This window comes from Monodelphis domestica, chromosome 6, assembly GCF_027887165.1.
Source record: "Monodelphis domestica isolate mMonDom1 chromosome 6, mMonDom1.pri, whole genome shotgun sequence".
Classification (NCBI taxonomy): domain Eukaryota; kingdom Metazoa; phylum Chordata; class Mammalia; order Didelphimorphia; family Didelphidae; genus Monodelphis; species Monodelphis domestica.
Genome location: NC_077232.1, coordinates 150,524,682 through 150,543,939, shown reverse-complemented (window position 1 = coordinate 150,543,939; position 19,258 = coordinate 150,524,682).

Sequence of the window (19,258 nt, the reverse complement as noted above, 5' to 3'; positions counted from 1 at the left end):
AGAATAGTTGTTCCTTGTAGGCAGACTATCTTTCTGTTTATATTTGTATCCCTAATTCTTAGCACACTGATAGGCACATATCCTTGTTAAATGTTTCTTAACTGGTTGATTATTGACTGAACGTTGATTTAAGTAGGAAGAAAATTGAGATAGGAAGACGAATTAGAATTTATATAGCCTAACTATTATCAGCAATGCAAGGATCCAGGAAAGTTTCAAGTGACTCATAATGGAAAAGACTCTATTATTACAGAAGCAACCAACAAAGTCTGACTGCAGATAGAAGCATGCCTTTCTTCACTTAATTTACTGAATGAATTTTTCTCTGGTGTAGGCATTCTGTCTTATTTCACAAATAATGAAGACAGGAATGTGTATTTTATAATACATTTACAAACTATATCATATTACCTGGCATCTTGGGGAAGTGGGAGTAGGAGGGATGGAGACAACATGGATGGCAAAATGTCAGAAAATATATTTTAATTGTTCTGATATAGAAACTGGAAAAAATTAAAAACTCATATTAAAAAGGTTATTTAATTGTTCTGGGGAAAGGTCCTGGTGTTCTGTCTTAAGATGGTGTTTGTGTGAGTGGTGAGAAGCACACACACACACACACACATACATATATGCATATATATATATGTATATATATAATTTTGAAAAAGGTAGAAATGACAGGATTTAACAAGGGATTAAACATTTAAAGTGAGACTGAGAAATAAAGTATTACGCCAAAATGGTGAGGTTCAGAGCCTAGGATAATGGTGATGCCCTTGACTGCAAAACAAAAGTTTAGAAATAGGAAACATTTGGAGGAAAATAATAATGAATTATGTTTGGGACTTCTTGAATTTGAGATGTTTGTAGGACGTTGGTAACGTAGAACTGGAGGAGAAGAGAAGGAAAAGGAACAAGTATTTATTAAGTTTCTATTATATGGCAGGCCCTTTACAGTTATTATCTAATTTGATCCTGATAACAATCCTGAGAGGTAGATACTGTTTTTATCTCTATTTTACAGTTGAGGAAACTGAGGTGGAAAAAAAGGTAATGTGACTTACCCAGACACTGTCTCAGATTATATTTGGGTTTAGCTCATATTGACTCCAGGCTCCATGCTTTATCCTCAGCAGCTAGATGATGGGTATATAAACCAGGGCTGTATATATTCATCTGGGAATTATCTACATATAGATGATAATTGAATCCATGGGGACTGATGAGATCATCAAGTGAAACAATATAGAGTGAGAAAAGAAGAAGGTCTAGCTAGCCCTGGATGACATACCTTGGTTTTTAGAGTATTTTATAGATGAAGAGACTAAAGAGTAGAAAGTCAGATAAAAGGATAAGCAAGAGAGAACCATCATTTAAACAAAGGGAAGAGGAGAGAAAGAGGAGGAAAAAAAAAGAACAGTGTGGTAGATATGCTGGCCATTGGTGAAATATTTTATACTTCAAATCTTTGGACTTGACTATTTTGCTTTAATTACTATTCAGAAGCATCTCATATAAATATATAATGTGTTTATATAATATATGTTTTATATTTTACATATTTATATAAATTTATAATTATATATTGCATATATAAATTTTTTTTGGAGAAGGTATAGAAAGGCAAAGAAAAGTAGCCAAATAAGAAGGATTCAACATGAGATGCATAATAAATGCCTATATTGGACAGTGATTGTACACCTTTAAATTAATTCTTTGTAAATGGCAACCTATTAAGGAAAAATATGAAATCCTCCTTAGGAAAGTAGAAAGTATACTTTTGAAATGACAGTAGGAAAGTCATAGCAAAGGTGTTTCATTTGCTAAGAGTCAAATAATGTTTAGGCTGCTATAAAAAAAAATTAGTTAGTTGAGTCCTTTATGTGAGACTCTTGTCCAATGACCAAACATTAACATACTGCTTGAAGCCCTTAAAAATAGCAATCTTTATATTTTCACTATACATAAAAGAAAGCAAAAAACAGTTATTGTCAAATGGAAGAATGGCTTCTAAATTGTCCTTGGAGAGGCAAATAAAGATTTTTGCAGAATTGGTTTTTCCTCTTGCCAAAGCAATAAGAAACATCATTTCTTGATCATTTAATTTTGGTCATCTCATATTTCATTGGTCTTAATATTTAGGAAATTGCATGCACTAGAATATTTATTTCTCATATATGAAAATCAGTTGTAGGGTATGGAGTGGCAAAGAAATTCTATGAACTTTACAAAACCTTCCATATGAAATGAGCATATGCTGATTCTTGACACCAATACAGAAAAATGTACAAAATACAAGATCTCACAATGTTTATTTGTGGAACATATGACAAAAGTCATTATGGTGTCTGTTGACAAGGTAATACCAATAACCAGTCAATAATGCAGCGAGGGGTTAAAAAACAGCATGTGAAGTGATAGAACAAGTTCTTTTTCAACAAAGTAACTGCTATATTTAAATGAAATCTTTACAAGATTCTTTGAAATAATTGACACATAACTGTATTCAACAACCCTTCATTTTTAGTGTCAAGGAAGATATAAAATCTTCTCAAGCCCCTGCTTGAGAAAGCCCTTAAAGTCATTGTTCATACAATCTACTGGACCATTTAAAATATTTCAGTGTTCACTTATGTCTTGTTGAAACATACCTTCAGAAGTAGTGATGTCTCTATTCTCTACTTCCTATTTTTTTAATTGGAAATGTCGTAATTTTTTTAAAATATGGATTCATTTCAGTTCAATTTCACTTCTGTTGTCATATGATTTTATGTACAAGTTCCCAATAATTTTCATTATTCTAATCTATATGAAACTGATTTTTCAAAATTGATCATTTGAATTTCCAAGTGTTCCTCTCCTGTGAATTACATTGACCTTCATTTTGCTTCTGGCTCTAGTAGATCTGGGTAATGGTATTTTATGACTTCCTGAAGTAAAGTATGAAAAACTTGATTTTATTTTCATCATGTTTCAACCATCCCTTCTGAAAAGCTAAAGATTCTTAGATTATCACTTTCAATTATGATTTTTGGATAATTTTTAAAAATTATAGATATCTCACATATTTCTCTTATTATTAAAAACTTTAGTGTATCTCCTCATTGTTTTTCCTTCCAGTGTATCCACTGATTTTTGATGTAGCCTAGATCCATTGAGGTATTGAATTCTAGCTTAGCCAACAGTGAAGTTGAGAGGGAAAAAGCCAAGGTGGGGGGAGTGTGGTGGGGAGTAACAAAAAGGAGGGAAATAGAGGGGAGAGGGAATTGAAGAGACCCTAAAGAAAAAATAAGAGGGGAATAAGAAGGGAAGGTTGGGAAGGGGAATAAAATATGGGTGAGGATTAGGGGGACTAATTAAAATGAATGTGTAAGCATATTGCAGGTGGCACTACTTCCTTTACACATGGGATTGTACCTTTTACATTCAGGATTTTTCCTTCTAAATCAGAGTTCCTAATTTCTCTTCATATGAAAATTAATTTTTAGATATGTAAATACATGCTTCATATGGTAGTTTATGTTCATGAACTTGTATTAATTTGTGTTGCATCCATTTACTGTAAGACTTTCTAGTTTTTGATATCTCATAGGTAATTGATGATACAAGACTGAAGGTCAACAGAGAGCTAGATAAACACATTTGCATAGTCTTGATAACTGAATGCATGAGAGCTAATGGAATTATCATGTGAAATGAGAGAAAGATAGAGGGAAGAGAAGAAGCCCTAAGACAGACCCTTGAGGGGCATCCATGGATAGGGAACAGGACCAGAATAAAGATTCATCCAATAATACTAAAAATGAATTATCACAGGTAGAAAAAAACAGAAGAAAATAGTGATGACCAAACCCAAAGATAAAAGAATGCCCAGTAGAGGAGAGTGATTAAAAGTGTCAAAGCCTTGCCGAGATCAATAATAACGATGGAGAAAAGGCATTTGGCAACTGAAATATATTAATAACTATAGAGGAAGAAGTTTCAGTTGATGGATAAGGTTAGAAGCTAGGTTATAGATTTAAGGTGAATATAAGAGGTAGATGGACTTCTCAGCAAGTTTATCCACACAGGGAGGGAGAGATATAAGAATAGTAGCTAATGGATATGGTTGGATTGAGGGAGAATTTTTTGAGAATGGGAGATTCAGTATAATACAGTAGGGTCACACTTTTAGATAATAAATAAGGAAGAATATGGAAATGATAAAAGGGGGTACCTTCTGGAAAAGATAAGAAGGAATAGAATTTCCTGTTCATTTAGAGGGTTTTACCTTCACAATCAGATGAGCCATTTTTCATTTGAAACTGGGATAAATGAAGTGTCTTAGGACATCTAAGTGATATGAGATGAGGAAGGGCAAAAGCTCTATGCAAGTAACCTCTTGTTTTTCAATAAAATAGTAAGTTTTCAGTTATGAGGATTGGTTGAGAGGAGTCATAGTAGGTTTTTTTTTTAATTTTTATTTGGTCATTTCCAAACATTATTCATTGGAAACAAAGATAATTTTCTTTTCTTCCCTCCCAACCCTCCCACCACCTCTCCCATAGCCCACGTGCGATTCCACTGGGTATCACGTGTGTTCTTGATTCAAACCCATTTCCTTGTTGTTGGTATGTGCATTAGTGTGTTCATTCAGAGTCTCTCCTCAGTCATATCCCTTCCACCCCTGTAGTCAAGCAGTTGCTTTTCATCGGTGTTTTTACTCCCGCAGTTTATCTTCTGCTTGTGGATAGTGTTTTTTAGATCCCTGCAGATTGTTCAGGGACATTGCACTGCCACTAATGGAGAAGTCCATCACCTTCGATTGTACCACAATGTATCAGTCTCTGTGTACAATGTTTTCCTGGTTCTGCTCCTTTTGCTCTGCATCACTTCCTGGCAGTTGTTCCAGTCTCCATGGAATTCCTCCACTTTATTATTCCTTTCAGCACAATAGTATTCCATCAACAATATATACCACAATTTGTTCAGCCATTCCCCAATTGAAGGGCATCCCCTCATTTTCCAATTTTTGGCCACCACAAAGAGTGCAGCTATGAATATTCTTGTACAAGTCTTTTTCCTTATTATCTCTTTGGGGTACAAGCCCAGCAGTGCTATGGCTGGATCAAAGGGTAGACAGTCTTTTATCGCCCTTTGGGCATAGTTCCAAATTGCCCTTCAGAATGGTTGGACATAGTAGGTTTGAAGGAGGTTTAAAAGATATGGATAAAAGATAAAAGTGGTGAGTGGTATAGTAAAGCATTAAGAAGTCACACAATATTATTTTGACTAAGGAACCAGTTAACATTACTTAACATAATTTTATAGTGGACCCAATTAAATATGCTGTTATGGTTTCTTTCAGTTTCATTCAGCAGCCTAAGAAATATAAGCAAAGCCAATGGATGGTAGAAATAATGGAAGACTTCTGCTTGGTAGAGGAAGATAAGTAATAGTATGATAGAGCAAGAGCTTTAAGAGAATTAACAGAATAATGTGCCATTGAACTGGTTTTCAAGAGTCACCATAGGGGAAAGATGAGAGTGTAATCAGTGTATGAATAAAGGACAGGGAAAGAAATAAGGATCAGAGGAATTAAAAGTCACAGTGAAGAACAATGTCATGAATTGAGAGGTTGAAGGAGAATAGAATTGATACCAAATTGTGACCTGATGAGAGAATTCTAGAGTTCATGAACATGGAAAGGAAACTCTTGTTGGTGATGGCAAGACCAAGAACATGACCCACTCTGCATGTAGCTGAGATAGTGTGGAGGAATAGATTAGGACACATGAGTAAGATAAACAATTTGAAGGTAAGGGTTTTTGAGGAATCTATCTATCTATCTATCTATCTATCTATCTATCTATCTATCTATCTATCTATCTATCTATCTATATCTGTATATGTATCTATATATCCATCCATGCATGCATCCATCCATCCATCTATGCATCTATCTATTTTATCTATCTATTGAAGTTCCCTAGTATAAGGGTAGAAGTTGAGATAAAAAAGAAAGACTGTGAGCCAGGTACTGACCTCTTGATAAAAGGAGCATATTGTGTTTTTTCATAAAGTAAACTATTAAAAGGAAAATTAGGAAATTGTGTGTGTGTGAGGTAATTTATAGCCAGTTTCTCTGATAAGTCTAATTTCTCAAATATAAAGGAAATGGCAAAGTTTATTTTACAAAATAAGAGCTATTCCTCAATTGATGAATGATAAAATGATACAAACAGTTTTCAGAAGTTTCAGAATAAGAAAATTAAAACTCTTAAATACTATCTGAAATTCATTAGATGAACTAACCATGCAGACAAGGACCTCTCTCTACAATAATATTTAGTGCAGTTCTTTTATTTTATTGTGGTGGCAAAGAAAAAGATGTCAGTTGTGAAATGGCCAAACAAGTTTTGATTTATGACTGTGATAGAATACTATTGTGCTTTAAGAAATAATGAGCAGGATAGTTTCAGGAAAACTGAGAAAGTCATATATACATTTATATAAATTGTATATGAAGTGAGCAGAAGCAGAACATTGTATACAATAACAGCACTATTATAATTATGATAAATTTTGCAAGACTTAGCTACTCTGATCAAGACAATATTCCAAGACTCATGAAGAAAAGTGATATTTATTGCCAGAGGAAGAACTGATGGACTCTGCATATAGATTACAGCATATTTTTAAAACCTTACTTTTTTTTCCATCTTACATTTATAGATGTTTAATATAGAAATATGTTTTGCATTACTTCATATGAATAATTGGTATGTTACTTGTACTTTCAGTGAGTAAGAGAGGGGTTTGAGGAAGGGAAAGAATTTGGAATTCTGAGTTTATCTTGATGTAGTATATGAGATGTTGAACGAAACCCAATCTGTCCCATACTGTCTTACAATTTTCCCAGCAGTTTTTGTCAAATAGTGGGTTTTTGACCCAGAAGCTGTAATCTTTGGATTTTATTGTAGACTGTCTTGTTGAGATCAGTTACCCCAAACTATTCCACTGATCCTCCTTTCTGTCTCTAAGCTAGTACAATATCATTTGATGACCACTGCTTTATAGTATAGTTTGAGATCTGATATTTCTAAGCCACTTTCCTTTACATTTTCTTTTCAGTATTTCCCTGGATATCCTTGATCTGCTATTCTTCCAAATGAACTTTATTATGCTTTTTTCTAATTCAGTAAAAAAAATTTTTTTTTTCTTGGTAGTTCGATGCATATAACGCTAAATAAGTAAATAAGTTTGGGTGTGATTGTCATTTTTATTATGTTAACTCATCGTACCCATGAGCAATTAATGCTTTTTCAACTATTTAGATCTAGTTTTAATTGTGAGGAAAGTATTTTTTAGTTGTGCTCATATAGTTTCTGTGTTTGTTTTGGCAGATAGATTGCTAAATATTTTATATTGTTTAGGGTAGTTTTAAATGGAATTTCTCTTTCTACCTATTGCTGCTGAGATGTGTTGGAAATATATATAAATTCTGATGATTTATGAGGATTTATTTTGTATCTGCAACTTTGTTAAAGTTGTTGATTATTTCTAATAACTTTTTAGTTGATACTCTAGCATTCTTTAAGTAGAACATCATATCATCTGCAAATTCAATAATAGAGGTGATAATGGGCATCCTTATTTCACTCCTGATCTCATTGGGAAGTATTTTAGTTTTTCCATTGCAGATGATGTTCATTGATGGTTTTAGATATATACTGTTTATTATTTTTAGGAAAGACCTTTTCTATTCCTATACTTTGTCATGTTTTTAATAGAAATGAGTGTTGTATTTTGTCAAAGGCTTTTTTTGCATCTATTGAGATAATCATGTGACTTTGGTTGTTTTGCTTGTTGATATGGTCAATTATGTTGATGGTTTTCCTAATGCTGAACCATCCTTGCATTCCTGACATAGATCCTACCTGATCATAATGAATAACCCTCATGACAACTTGCTGGAGTCTTTTTGCTAATATTCTATTTAAGATTTTTGCACCTATGTTCATTAAGGAGATTGGTCTATAGTTTTCTTTTTCTGTTTTTAGTTCTTTCAAATTTGATTTTATTAATTTTTCCTTTAATTTTTAGGATCTCTAATTTAGTTTTCATGTGAGAATCTTTAATTAATTCACATTCAAGTTTTTTTTTATTTCCATGTCCAGTTGTTTGACCTTTGACCTTCCTAATTTGTTAATATATGCACTCAAGTATATAAATTCCCTCCTGAGTACTGCTTTGGCTACATTCCCATAGATTTTCAAAGGATGCCTCATCATTGTCATTTTCTTCAATCAAATTGTGAATTATTTCTATGATTTGTTCTTTTACTAACAGATTTTAGAGAATTGTATTATTTAATTTCCAATTATTTTTTTTTTATTTTCCTCTTCACGTACCCTTACAAATTATTATTTTTAATGCATTATGATCTGAAAAGGTTGCATTTACTATTTCTGCTTTTTTACATTTTTACCATGATTTTATGCCCTAGTACATAGTCAACCTTTGTGAATGTAACATGTGCTGCTGAAAAGGTGTATTCATTTTATCCCTATTTATTTTTCTGTACATATCTATTAACTCTAATTGATTCATAAGCTATAATTGACATCTCTTACCTCTTTCTTATTTATTTTTTTTGGCTTGATTCATCTAGATTTGATAGGGAAAAGTTCAGGTCTCCCACTAGTATAGTTTTACTATCTATTTTCTTTTTTAACTCTACTAATTTCTCATTTAGAAATTTGGATGCTGCATACATGGTGATTACTGATATTTCCTCATTGTCTTTACTGCCTTTTATCAGGATGTAATTACATTCCCTATCTCTTTTAATTAGATATATTTTTATTTTGGCTTTGTCAGATATCCAAGTTGTTTGCCTTTAGTCAGTCCCCCTTATCTTTACCCTTATGATACTTACCTTTCTGCCCCCTCCCATTTAGTTCCCTTCTTATTTTTTAGGGTCCATTAAGTTCCCTCCCTCCCCCCTTTCCCCCCTCCATTTTTGTGCTCTCCACTTTTTCCCCCTCCTCACTTTCCTTAAAGGGTAAGATAGAATTCAATACTCCAAGGGATCTAGATATTCTTTCCTCTCAGAATTGATTTCACTGAGAATAAAGTTTAAATATTACCTATTAGCACTCTCTTCTTCTCCTTCTTAAAATAGTATTCTTCTCCTTTTCTCTATATTTGATACAGATTATCCTATTTATCTTATTCAGTCAAGTTTCTCTTGGTGCTTTCTTCTATTCCCCCCTCACTTTTTCTTTTTTGCATATATCTTATACCACTTATTACCCCTGTCTCTACCTATGAATGATTATTCTAATTACTGTAATAGTGAATATAATTTTCGAGAGTTACAAATAATATTTTCCCATAAATTAATTCAATTAATTTCATCATACTGAGGCACTTAAAGAAGAAAATTTAAATAGGAAAACATTTTTTTTTCCTTACCCCCTGTCTTTCTTATTTACCTTTTCATGTTTTTTCTTGATTTTTGTGTTTGGATATCATTCTTTCTGGTTAGTTCTGGTCTTTTCTTTACAAATACTTGGAAATCTTACCCCTGAAATTATATAGTCAATTTTGATAGGTAGGTGATCCTTGGTTGAAGACCCATTTCTCTTGCCTTTCTGAATATCATATTCCAAGTCTTGCCATCCTTTTGTGTAGAAGCTGCCAGATCCTGTGTAATCCTGATTAGTGCTCCTTGATATCTGAATTGTATCTTTTTTGGCTTCTTGTAAGATATTCTCCTTAGCATGAAAGCTCTTGAATTTGGCAATTACATTCTTGGGGGTTGTCTTTTGAGAAGTTAGCGTGGATGGTGTTCTTTGAACTATTTCAATGTCTATTTTGCCCTCTTGTTCTCGAACATCAGGGCAGTTTTCTTGCATAATTTCTTGTAGTATGATGTCAAGATTTCTGTTTATTTCTGTGTTTTCAGTTAGGCCAATGATTCTCAAATTGTCTCCTCAAGACTGATTTCCATGTTCTGTCATCTTGTCAGTGAGATATTTTTTTTTTATTTTGTCAGTCTTTTGACTTTGCTTTATTAATTCATGCTGTTGTGTGAAATCATTGCCTTCCAGTGGACCAATTCCTGGATTTAAGTACTTGTTTTATGCTATAATCTTTTGATTTCCCTTTTTGGTTTGGTCTATCCTGCTTTTCATGGCTTACAGCTGTTTAATTTTGGTCTCCAATTGGGAGTTCCTGTCCTTTAAACTGTTATTTTCATTTTGAATTTTTCTGTACCTTTCTTGCCACAATTCTTGCCTTATGAGCTCAGATTTAAATTTTTCAAGAATGTGTGGCCAATTTCTATTTTTGGAAGATTTGAATGCATTTATTTCTATGTCCTCTTCTGTAGTCTGAATTTTTCCTACATAAAAATTACTCAGGATCAGTGCCTTCTTGTTCTTCTTCGTATTGGGAAGTTGTTTTTCCTGGGCATTGCTGGCCATCACTATTCTGGTTTTTCCTTCCCTTTCTATTCAGAAGTCTGAGGGAGGAAGGCAGACTCTCTGTGTATGGAGCTAAGGAGGGTGGTTTTTGCCTGAGGCCACCTCTCCAGTCTTCATAGTTTCTACTGTTTGCCACCATTGTCTGAACTATCTCTGTGCCCAAGGTCTGGGCTCTTCAGCCTGCTAAGGCCTCAAGTCTAGCTGCTCTCAGGGGTAGGTCTTGGTAGTCTTAGTCAGCTGCCAAAGACCTACAGGTGCCCCTCACTCACTCTAGTGATGCCCCTCACTCATCTCATTCACTGATTCTAGTGCACTAGTTTTGACTTTAGCACACTGGCTCCATGTGTGGGGGAAGGTTGATAAGCTCCCATTTTGTTGGAAGCTATTTCACCCTCTTATAGTGTGGAAATGCCCATATCCCAGGTACCTTCAATGCTGTGCCATACTGTGGAGTTCCTTCCTTCATATAATTTTGGGTTTTTTGGTCTTTTGAGGTAGTATACATTGGTAGGTTATGAAGAGAGGAGGAGTCCTGCATCTACACTGCCACCATGTTTATCCACAAAATAATATTCAATTTTTAAAAATATTCTTAGAAAATATTTTTAAAAGATCAAAGCTATCCTGTTACCTATGGAGTAGAATTTTAATAGAAGACAGTAGAAGATGTGTTTATTTTTAAGAGTGAGATGATGAGGGGAGAGTTAAGAGAGAAATGGGTTGAGGGATAACAGAATAATGAGTGGATGACTAGAGGATAGGGTTTGAACAATAACTGCTAGAGGTTCAGGATCACTGAAATGGGGAGGGTATGTATTCTAACAGTTAAAATTTAGGAATATGCGGAGACTGAGGCAGGTAGAAATTAGTTTCTCTCTGCAAGGAGAGTCTATTTTTTACATCCCTCCATTTGATCGTTGTTGGGGAGCAAAGTTTCCCCAAAAAGGATCATGAGAACATAATCAACTTAAACATTACAATAATTTGAGGATAAGAGAAAGAAAAAAAAATTAAACCAATAATTGCTGAAACGCATTGACAAAAAGCCAGTTAGGGAGCAGTCCCCTTTGGCATAAAAGTATACATACAAATAAATGTTCAAGCAACCACACCCAAAGTTCAATTTTGTGCAACTTTTGGTCTGGAGGCATCTTCATGGTGGCTTCTGCAACAGTTCAGTTCTAGATTCAGAGAGGTAGCATCTTCTTTACCTAAAATTCCTCTCAAAAGGAATTTAAACTTTGCAATTTAAATAAAAAAGATATCAGAAAAATCCAAAAGAAAAGATATAAAATGCAAGGCTTTCTCACAAAAAAATGAGATCCATTTCCTCTTAATATCTGGCCATGCTCCACTGTGAGTAGAAGGCAAATGAATTGAACAAGGTTAACAATTTTTTATTTTTTAAAAATACAGTAGTACAAATATGTAGTTATCAATATCCCCAAAATTCTCAATAGCCCAATTAACTACAATAGCAAACAAACACACTTTCACATTTCACATAAGTTGCTGTATGGCATTTTTAAAACCTATGAATTGATGGACATTTGTCACAATTTTTACAAACATAGCAATCTTTCAACCTTGGTGAATAAAACATATTTTTTAAATAAAGTAAACTCATCTTGGGTTTAGAACATAATCAAGAAATCTATATATCATTCTGGTGCAAGTAAAGTAGTGACCTGAAGAGTATAAATAAAGGGGTGCTCCTTTTGGAGGCTTTTAGGGATACAAATGCCCTGAGATTAACTGCCCAACTTCCATTCACATATTTAGAAATGTGGGAAGGTTGGGGGTTATAAAATGTATTTCACTTCAGCTACTATTGGCCTTACCTCGCAGTAGGGGTAGGCAAAAATAACCAGAGATTGTTAAAAAAAAAGTTCCAAAAATAATATTAAAAAAACCCTTAAAATCAAATCATTTGAGGTATTTAGCACATTAAATTTTTCCAAGGTTGTTAATACAATTATAACCAGTTCTGAAGTCCATCTATCCTCGGCAAAATAGAAAAAAGCTGTTTTTTCATATATGGGCTTATTCACAATAATATTTGTTCAATAGTTATAGGGGGAAAACAATAGAATTTTTAAAACTAAGTACATTCAAAATAAATTCAATCAACCTTCAGTTCAAGCAGAATAATTTTGAATCTAGTAATATATGAACTTAAAATCACAAAGTTAAACCATAACAAAAAATGCAATAGAATACAAAGATTTTTATAAACCATCGGAGTCTGAAATGCCTTAGAATATAGCCTTTGTCTCTTCAAAGTTCCTTGGGTTCTTATCCATTTAAATGTCTATTGTCAGAAGGCAGAGTGGTAAGGGCTAGGCAATGGGGTTCAAAGGACCCGTCCAGGGCCCCACAGCTGGGAAGTATGTGAGGCCGGATTTTAACCCAGGACCGAATGTCTTTAGGCCTGGCCATCAGTTCGCTGGGCCACCCAGCTGCCCCTTCAAAGTTAAAGTTGAATCTTTGGGCTGAGTCTGTTCCCTGACAGGCAGGTGAAGTCAATGAAATTACCAGAACAGTTAAAAGGTATCCTTTTAAACAGCCCATTGCTTAAAAGTCTGTTTGAAAAGTCTGTTTCTTCTCCTCTCCCTTTTCTCTCTCCCCTGCTCTGATACCTCCTCCTGCCCCAGTCCACATGGTGCCCAGGCCACCCACGAGGAGTCAATACACTCCCCACCCCCATCCCCACCCCCGTTTTGTTACCCATCAAGGATCTGGGTTTGTTGGGCAAGCAGGTCATCAGGTGATTACAATCTTGGTTGAATCAGGTGGGCCAGGTGAGGGAGAGAGCACAGACCAGCAGGCAGCTGGGGTGGGGCCAGGAGAAGCAGCTGTCCCAAGCAGATGGCGGCAGCAGGCAGGCAGGAGCTGATCAACAGCTTTGGGAGGGTAAAAAAAAAGACAAGCAGGGCCAGGAGCTTGGGCACCAGATGACAGGCTGCAGAAGCAGGAGCAGGAGAAGGCCGCAGGCAGGAGCTGATCAAGATAGTTTTCTAAAGAGCATCTTAGAGAAATTTGGCTTTAAAAAATCATTATCTAGGCTAAAAAATTTGAGAAGTTCCCATCCAATCTAGTGGTTGCCATTCTGTAACAGTTAAAATTTAGGAATATGGGGAGACTGAGGCAGGTAGAAATTAGTTTCTCTCTGCAAGGAGTATTATATTTTTTTAGAGGTTTATTAAAGGTTAAAGATTAAAGAAAATACAGAATAAGAAAAAACACGTGCCTAGGCCAGAGGCCTAGGCCAGATAACCTCACATCACAGAAGAGATGCATCTGCTCCAAAACGGAAGTCCAAAAGAGAACCCAAAAACCTTTGACACCAGCTTAAATCCTTCCTAGATCTCAGCCCACCTCAGAATTCCCGTGAGATTACAAAGCATTTTGGGGAAGTGGAGCAAAGGCTTGTGGGGATTGTAGTCCTGTATTCAAGTCTATTTTTTACAGTATGATAAGGCAGATATCTCTTAATCATTGAGGAATATTTTGGGGTTGGTTGTAATCATTCCTAAGACTTTGATTTTGGCTGAAGCTGTTTTAAGGAGGCAGGAAATTCAACAAAGTGAAACTGCAGTACTCACAAAGGGAAAATCTCAGACAAAATAAATGTTAGAGGTGTAGTGTAGAAGATAGGAGAAGGTGCTAAGAGGGAGCTTAATTGATGGCCGACTCAGAAGGACTAGAACTAGAATGTTTTTCTCTTGCTGTTGCAGAAATTCCATTCCTTATTCAACAAGTATAGGCTCTAAGTGAAGCAACTGTTGGAGGTAGGAGATTTATAAAATGTATGAATTCTCACATATCAGATAACTTTAGAAATAAATTACTCAGAATAAATGCATCTTGAGAAGTTTAATTTAAAATAGGGAAAATGTGAACAATTAACAATTTTAAATAGTCTAATTCTCCTTCCAAACGCATAAAATTATATTAACTTACAGTTAACAAGCAATCAAAAAAAGTCTAGTCTATTAACTGATAGACTAGAATTACTGATATTCAATCCATCATAATTTAAGCAAATTACTGCTAACATGAAATTATTGAATGTTAGTTTCAGGAGGGGGTTTTATTAGAGGACTTTTAGGAATTACATGTGTTCCAGATATGTTTTATGAACTAAAAAAAAAAAAACTCATGAAATTTGAACTAGTGACCATTTCTTTAAAATTTCCCGCCCTCTAACAATATCCTAGCAAAGGAATTTAAGAACCATTTTTAAGTAACAGAAAGAATTTTCTAATGCATGATACCATTTCATATATGTGAAACATTATAATATTTATTTAGCCCATTTATGCATATATCCTAAAACAGAAAATATTATCTTACCAAGAATGAATTCCAAATTAGTTTGCTCTAGTTTTAATATTTTTATATAGACTCCAAGAGGAAAAGAATGTTTATACATGTGTGTTTGTATATATTCTGAGAAAGTAAAATCTCAATAAATGTGGAATAAAAAAAGGCTCACTTTTTCCCAGATTGTTATTTTATTTCTTCATTATAGATTAAAAATCAGTCAAGCAATCAAAAAAGTATTCATTAATTATTTATGAAATTTTCAGTGCCCTAAATAATAAGTTCCTGATCTTCATCAATGGAGGCAAATTCTTTCAGGAATTTCCCTTGTGTCCCAAAAAATTAAATTCAATTCTTAAATCTTCATACACACACACACACATGTATTTATTTGTATAAGAGACATAAATAATGGAAGTATGTTATATATAGGTACCTGTGTCTTCACGTATACACATGCACATCTGCATTTGTATGTATACTTATTTATGTGTGTATGTGCACAATTTATTTTCAAGGATTTTCGTGGTAGGAAAGAAAAATGAAAAATAATAGATTGAGATTTAAATGGATGCTGTAGCATGATGGAAGTGACTTAATTTTAAATTTATACACATACATTGTTATTTGAATCCTTCATTCTAGCATATTTTTCATCACCCAACTACATAGATAAAGATAATAACTTAACCCAGAGACTCTGATATTTACTTACAATATCACTTACTCTTTAAAGATATAATGCAATGTGTATAAAGTAATCTGAAAAAATCAAGAAAAAAAACTTCCAATTAAAAATACATGGAATAAATACTCTGAAATAGAAATACCCCAACCATTTGTTTAGTGTGATTTAAATGCATTCTGCTGGTATTGTTCTATTGACCTGCTTAAACAGGTCAAGTGACAATTATCTGGATACTGATTAAATATCTATTTAATTATCATTTAACATCCACTAGAATAATATGTATGGCAATTGCCTTCAGAATATTTATTTGCTTTTCTTTTAGTGAATCAAAAGCACTCCACACATCATGTCATATATTAAATTAATAAGTGATTATGTATAATATGTTTGACATTCTAAATGTTGGCATGAATGTACTTTTAAGAAGTAGATTTAGCAGTCTAATTCTGAAAATTGAATCTTCTTTTAGTTGGAAAAATGGAAATAATTGCAAAAATAACAAGGACTTTCATTTGTTTTAACTATGATAATTACCATTCACACAATAACTATCAAAATCAAATTTTGGCATGTAGGGAAGTTTTTGTCATTCAAAGATCTCAATAGAGGGAAAAATCCTAGGATAGCCAATAAGAATCCTTGTGCAACTTTCTTATTTTTAGGAGAATCTATTATTTGGAAGTTTTGTTTTGTTTTGTTTTGTTTTCACCCTTTAAGTGGCTAGAAATAAATCACCAGTAAATATTGGAGTAATTTCATACTACTGATAAGCCCTTCTGGCTTACATTTACTTCCCCTTCTATATTGACTGACTGGCAGATATCTAACAGACTCAATTTTACATCCTCATTTTCATAAGACTTGTGTTAATTAATGATCCTCAATATCATGAATTTATTTTAGTATCTATGAAGAATAGTCAAGTCTATATAGTATTATATTTGTTATATATATATGCTTATAATTCTATTAACATAAAGATATATCTAACATGATATAATGGGCTTAACGTTTATTGGTAGTAGTCTCTCGGTAACCGAGGATGATTGTCTTTGTGGGTTTTTGTGCACAAAGACACTTGTGCATGAAGATTTAAGTGGAAAAGTCAATGCACAGAGACAGTCCCACTCTCTCGGCGTTGGAAGCCTGGGTCCAGTGGCATGAAAAGTCGTTACACCTGGAGACTTCCTCAGCTGCATTGGATGGCCGCATTGTCTTTTGTGCTCCAACACGCCCTAAGCACTCCACAGTGCTTTGCTGCGTTGCCATCTCAGCCGTTGAACCTTCTTGTTGGTTTCTTCCGCCTTTTCGGCCAAAGCAGTCTTCACATGCTGGGTGAGCAAAGCCCTGGTTCACCAGGGGTCGATGACCCGATGGCTACCCTCACAAGGTTTAGCCGGCCTGTCGAAGCTGTTGCCCGGGTTGTGGCCCCTGCCACATGCTAGCAGCTACTAGGAGCCACAAGTGAGAGCTGGGATTCAGGTGAGGGTCAGAGGCTGGAGAGCTGCCCTAGGAGGGCACGACAAGCCCTCCATACCAAAGATATTACTCCTCCCTGAGCATCCCATACACCCCTTAATGTTCATAGATGCATACATATATATCAAATGTTTATATATGTAGAGACAAATGTATGTTGTATAATTATATAAGTATGCATAAATATCAAACACCAAATCTATATTAAATTAATAAATATGTATAATATACTTTTGAATATATGTATTTCTATATACATACATACATACATATATGCTTTATTTATTGTTTGTTGCTTCAGTGAGAAAAGAAATAAGATGTCCTCCTCTATCACTTATTTAACCTCTCATTATATTTTCTCACAAATTTTTCTATTTTCAATAGATGGACGACAGGGCTAAGATAGGTGCAAAGAAAAATAACTATAGCTTAATGTAATAGTATGAAAGAAAACTTTCTAATTTATTTTATTTTTAAAAGTATACTCTTGATAGTACTTATTTTTACTAGTTTCCCAAAAATAATTGCTGAAATAAGTATTCACTATTCTTTATGGTTTGATCTAGCTAAAGATACCAATTTGACTTTCTTGAAAAAATTGACTAACTGTATGCTATACTTAATAATAAATGACAAAACTTTGAAAGCATTAGCACATACCAACACAGGTTTACCAGAATTAAGGAATGATTTGCTGTGGCATAGCCCAATTAAATCATAAATGAATTTGGATGATAGGAAGAATATCTAAGGAACTTCTGGTTGATAACTTGAGGTTAGACAAGTAATTTGTGAATCAAAGAACATTTAAAAACAAAATTAAACCAACTTCTAGATTTATAACAATGGCTTCTTTACTTCAATGTGCTGCCATCTACTGTCTTTCTCCCCATCTGGTCTATCAGGTGTGTGGCAGTCTGCCTAAACTGTATTCACCTTTCTGTTCCATTATAATTTATCATTTAAATTTAAATAGACTTATACTTTAAATTCAGCATCAGCATTAACATCTTAGATATATTTGTATAATATTTAAGGTTTGCATCTATCTCATGACAGTGATTACCAAATTTGAATGCCAAGTTTTTTTGAATTTCATGATATTGTAGAGTTGATACATGAAGCACATTTATTCATAAATTTTGTAAAACAGGTTTATTCTCTCTTAAAATATCATGCCTTTTCATCACCCATAAGGCAGAAGATAAAGACTGGACCACAAAGTACTCAAAATACTACCATTGAAGCAGCAGCCATTGACTTCTAGAACTCCATTTTATCTATTTCCCTCCCTCTCTATATCCAGTGATAGGGTTTCTCCTGTACCCTGCTACCCGCTATCAAATTTTGGGGGTGCCAGAAGAACACCAACTACCCATAAATAAATTTCTAAAATGGATGAGGTTGTAATTCTATTTGGTTTTAAAATTAAGCACTAAGTTTCAAGGCAATAATCATACAAGTCTGAAAAAAAAGGCAAACTTCTCCTCTAAGCACATAAAATTTAATAGGATTATAAGGGATGTAGGGAATTGAAGTTAATGAGGACTCTCCATACCCCAAAACTAGATGAACCATAATGTACCTATACCAGCCTCCAATGGTCTATTTACTACACTGCTCAGTTTTGCCTATTATATTTGAGGCTCTCAAACAGACCTTTAGAATAATGCGGTAGAATCTCAGAACAATAATTGTATCAGAAATGTAGGCTGAGCTTTTGCTCTATAGTCTTATTAACATACTTTCAATCCTTACCAGAAAACTGTACCTCAGTACTCTGGAATATGCCAAGCACAGTCAAAATACAAAAGGACATAAAGACAAAGACCCAAGGAACACATTCCCCAATCTGTTTTTCCATGTGTTAGAGAAATGGAGAACTTCCTAGGAAATTCAGACAATGCAAAATTTCCTTCTCCAAGGATTACTGGGGTCTGATTCTCAAATTTGTAAAAATCTGAATCTGCCCAATGGGATTCAGGTTATAGCCAGCCTAATGATGCACTGGCAAAGACACTCACCCATGTTAAATGTTAAATATCCAACTAAGTGCCATCTCTACACAGATGTGGAAGAAGGGAAAACACTCATGATCCAATTCATGTCTCCCAAGTCTTTCTTAGCCTTCTATAACCATAATAAAAATGCTACTTAACCAAGGAAGTTTAATAACAAAATCAGATCTTACAGTTTTAACAGTCAGAGGTAAGAAGTGTTTATGGTGATAGCCAAATAACAAAAGTTATTATTTCAGATCACATAACTGTGTTAATCAAATAAGAAC